Source organism: Ammodytes marinus, assembly GCF_949987685.1.
Source record: "Ammodytes marinus genome assembly, chromosome: 5".
NCBI lineage: Eukaryota > Metazoa > Chordata > Actinopteri > Uranoscopiformes > Ammodytidae > Ammodytes > Ammodytes marinus.
In genome coordinates, this window is record NC_137234.1 from 2,330,465 (window position 1) to 2,335,464 (window position 5,000).

The window sequence follows — 5,000 nt, forward strand, 5'->3', positions numbered from 1 at the left end:
CCCTACACCCTGGAGCTTCACAGATCCTGCTGAGATAACAACACATACATTACAATACATTTTATTTAGCTGATGCTTTTATCCAAAGCGACTTCCAGTAAGTGCATTCAACCATGAAGGTACAAACTCAGAACAACAAGAATCACGTTAAACCTTTAGTGTGTAGAATTGTGGGTTTTATTTCCTAGCAGATTTTGTAGAAAGTAATTATAATATCCATAAGTACATTTAATTTAGTGCATAATAGCTGAAAATTTTTTTTGAATTATTATTTTTTCCCTTAGAAAGGGTCTCATATATGTCCATATTTCTGCATATTTTGGACCAAGGCCTAGTGCCGCCATCTTGAAAGTGTCAGAGTTGGAATGTCATCAGGTGCATTGTTTAAAATTTAGAATTGTTCTTGTCCTTGAAGGCCACTGTAGCTTCTGTTATTATTCTAAAGGGGTGGGGTTACCCAGGGAGTGTTGCATTCTAGAACTTTCTTGATGATGTCATATTACACACTGCACCTTTAATGGATGTATGGCAAAATTTTAAAAATTTAAATTAGGATTAAAAATAAACATAGTATTATTACGTCATATTTAGGAACTATTACGTAATCAGTTTGGAATAAAAACTGTCAACATGAAAATGTAGAAAAACATCGAAAATTTAAACATAAATATAAAACAAGAATTCGTGAGAAAAATCAGGTGCTACACTGTAACATTGCACACTTGTATTATTATCTATAAGCACTGGGTTAAAGTCTGTTTTTTTCTTAAATCTTCATCTCTACATTACTTAAAGGCCTACTTCACCGGTTTGAATATGAAGGTGTATTGAATTCTGAGATCCTATGTAGTATAAATGTGCAAAAAAAAACGTACTTTGTAAATATTACTGTGATGTCACAGTAAAAGACATCACAGTAATATTTACAAAGTAAGTTTTTTTTTAACCCTATATTTCTCTTTCTGTGATGTCACGAGAAAGAGAAATATAGGGTTAAAAAAAACACTCTTTCTGCCTTTTCTCAGGCTAGGATGAACCGATTTCAATTTTTTTCGCACATTTATACTACATAGGATCTCAGAATTCAATACACCTTCATATTCAAACCGGTGAAGTGGGCCTTTAATGGAAATGCTCTTAATGACAATTTTTGGGGAGGAATTTGGTAGAAATGTTGTCAGCAGTTTGTAGAATAAAACCAAAATGTTCATTCTACTCAACCATATGCCTATACATAGTAAAACGAGAGACACTGAACATTTGCAGTGGTCTCTTAATTTTTTCCAGAGCTGTATTATGGACGTAAAGCCTCGTCTCATTACATAAACGCCACCACGCCAAACTGCTGTCAAAAAACAGCTGATTAAACGCGGCTTTCGCTATTCAGGCAAAGCGCTCATTCAACTCACCAACTAATCTATAACTTAACACTTTGAATTCGTCTAATTTCCTATTCGGTCTGGGTCAGAATTACCACACCATACCACACGCATAACACAATAAATTTTAACATATCACCACTTCTTACTGTAGGTATTGGAGCATGTCGGTAGGGCTAACTGTAGCGGTGAGGCGTCAATAAATAAGGATTTTACTGAAAGTTAATAACAATTAAAGCTTTTTAAGTAAGCCGAAATATCAACAGAAGATTAAGGATTTGTATAAATATATAATTTAGTATCTGTCACGTCTGAACGCAAGATGACAACCGAAACACTTTTAAATTGCGATTTTTCTGACCGCATTTTGGCGAAGGAAATATATAAGACAACAACATTACGAGAGCTCAACTAGCCATTTATATAACTGTCAGGCTACTGTTAGCACACGTGGTTATTGATGAAATGGTTATAATAAAATAAACTCACCGGCATTTATTGTTGACTGTTACCAAACACACAAGCGGCGCTAACGTGTAGTCACGTGGAGGAAGGAAAGAATTAGGCGTGCTGTTTTTACTTCCTGTTTGGCCTGCTACGTCATCACGCCGTCATAGATCACGAAACATGTAGATCTGCACTAACAAACCACGTGGTAACTACTAGATGCTTTATTAAAAGGTGCAGTGTGTAATATGACATCATCAAGAAATCTACAAAGTTCTAGAATGCAACGCTCCCTGGGTAACCCCAACCCTTTAGAATAATAACAGAAGCTACAGTGGCCTTCAAGGACAAGAACAATTCTAAATGTTAAACAATGCACCTGATGACATTCCAACTATGACACTTTCAAGATGGCGGCACTAGGCCTTGGTCCAAAATATGCAGAAATATGGACATATATGAGACCCTTTCTAAGAGAAAAAATTATCATTAAAAAAAAAATCAGCTATTATGCACTAAATTAAATGTACTTATGGATATTATAATTACTTTCTACAAAATCTGCTAGGAAATAAAACCCAAAATTCTACACACTGCAGGTTTAAATGGCACTGACAATGGATAGAAGGTGCAGTAATAGATTTTTTTTTACATTTGACAGGTGGAAATATTATTGGAATAACCATTTAGAGTATATTCTATATGGGCTACTATGATTGGCTGATTAGTTATATGTGTTAACAAGAAACTGAACTGGTGTACGGTAGCCTACCTAATGAAGTGGTCGATATCTCTGTCTCTATTTCTCATTTCTATATATACTTACCTTAAGTTTAGTTACTTTATTAGGCTACTTTATAAACGGTTCCCACACTCCAGAGGGGGTCCTCACACAGGGTCAGCCATAGTACAGACAGACAGACAGACAGACAGACAGACAGACAGACAGACAGACAGACAGACAGACAGACACACTCCAGAGGGGGTCCTCACACAGGGTCAGCCATAGTACAGACAGACAGACAGACAGACAGACACACTCCAGAGGGGGTCCTCACACAGGGTCAGCCATAGTACAGACAGACAGACAGACAGACAGACACACTCCAGAGGGGGTCCTCACGCAGGGTCAGCCATAGTACAGCGCCCCTGGAGCAGTTTGGGGTTAAGTCCTGCCACTTGTGTCATAGTTGTTGTGTCCTTGGGCAAGACACTTCACCCACCTTGCCTCGTGTGAATGTCGATAGTCAGCCTGCTATCGGTGTATGAATGAGTGTGTGAATGGTAACGTGGGAAAGGAAAACAGGTCTCCCTTGCAAAAGAGTCTTCGGACTCAATGGGATTTACCTGTAGAAATAAAGGTTAAAAAAAAAAAAAAAAAAAAAAAAAAAGAGAAAAATAAAGTGTCTTGCTCAAGGACACAATGGTAGAGATGGTGGACACCGTAGATGTAATAACATGTAATATATGTTTAAACTGATTTGCCAAGATTGTTTTATCGTCTTAAAGGTGCAGTGTGTAATATGACATCATCAAGAAAGTTCTACAAAGTTCTAGAATGCAACGCTCCCTGGGTAACCCCAACCCTTTAGAATAATAACAGAAGCTACAGTGGCCTTCAAGGACAAGAACCATTCTACATTTTAAACAATGCACCTGATGACATTCCAACTATGACACTTTCAAGATGGCGGCGCTAGGCCTTGGTCCAAAATATGCAGAAATGTGGACATATATGAGACCCTTTCTAAGTGAAAAATAAATAATTCAAAAAAACATTTTCAGCTATTATGCACTAAATTAAATGTACTTATGGATATTATAATTACTTTCTACAAGATCTGCTAGGAAATAAAACCCAAAATTCTACACACTGCAGGTTTAAAACCTAAAACCATGCTGTATAGAACATTCAACAACAAAAACAACACAATCCTTCATCAGATTCATTCACCTTTTATTTATTGAGCTACTAAAGTTATTTTTCTCATTTTTACAAAAAAAAAAAAAAACAGAAGTGCTCTAGAATACATATTTGTTAACATTTTGTTGTAAACACCGGATGCTTTACAAATAATTTACAGTGTAAAAGTGTCTGTGTGAAAGAGAAGAGTGTAGCTAAGGGCCACGGGGAAGACAATAAATGAGAGGAGGAAGTTTATTTATTTCTTATTCACTTCGAGAATAAAGTAAAAATTTCAAAATTAAAGGCGAAATTCAATATTGAGAAGAAAAAAAAGTCTATGGCTGTGTTGTAAAAGCCCTACTAACGTCCTCCCTCCGACATACTCAACATGTACAGTATATACTAAAAGCCCTACTAACGTCCTCCCTCCTACATACTCAACATGTATATACTATATACTAAAAGCCCTACTAACGTCCTCCCTCCGACATACTCAACATGTATATACTAAATACTAAAAGCCCTACTAACGTCCTCCCTCCTACATACTCAACATGTATATACTATATACTAAAAGCCCTACTAACGTCCTCCCTCCGACATACTCAACATGTATATACTAAATACTAAAAGCCCTACTAACGTCCTCCCTCCTACATACTCAACATGTATATACTAAAAGCCCTACTAATGTCCTCCCTCCTACATACTCAACATGTATATACTATATACTAAAAGCCCTACTAACATCCTCCCTCCTACATACTCAACATGTACATACTATATACTAAAAGCCCTACTAACGTCCTCCCTCCTACACACTCAACATGTATATACTAAATACTAAAAGCCCTACTAACGTCCTCCCTCCTACATACTCAACATGTATATACTAAAAGCCCTACTAATGTCCTCCCTCCTACATACTCAACATGTATATACTATATACTAAAAGCCCTACTAACATCCTCCCTCCTACATACTCAACATGTACATACTATATACTAAAAGCCCTACTAACGTCCTCCCTCCTACACACTCAACATGTATATACTAAATACTAAAAGCCCTACTAACGTCCTCCCTCCTACATACTCAACATGTATATACTAAAAGCCCTACTAATGTCCTCCCTCCTACATACTCAACATGTATATACTATATACTAAAAGCCCTACTAACATCCTCCCTCCTACATACTCAACATGTACATACTATATACTAAAAGCCCTACTAACGTCCTCCCTCCTACACACTCAACATGTATA

The 5,000-nt window shown here is 36.7% G+C and overlaps 1 protein-coding gene across 3 annotated transcripts in view; it reads right to left on the bottom strand.

Annotated features, from left to right (window-relative positions):
• Nucleotides 1-1,942, bottom strand: part of dus2 (dihydrouridine synthase 2) — a 172,299-nt gene extending 170,357 nt beyond the window's left edge. For 2 of the 3 annotated variants that reach the window (XR_013844878.1, XM_080027852.1), the window contains exons 1-2: nucleotides 1,869-1,942; nucleotides 1-29 (exon numbers count right to left, since the gene is read on the bottom strand). The exon at nucleotides 1-29 is cut by the window's left edge and continues 150 nt beyond it. The gene's annotated coding sequence lies outside the window, so the exon portion shown is untranslated. The remainder of the gene's footprint in view (nucleotides 30-1,868) is intronic. The other variant, XM_080027853.1, reaches the window with a different exon arrangement.
• Between the last annotated feature and the right edge of the window lie 3,058 nt (nucleotides 1,943-5,000).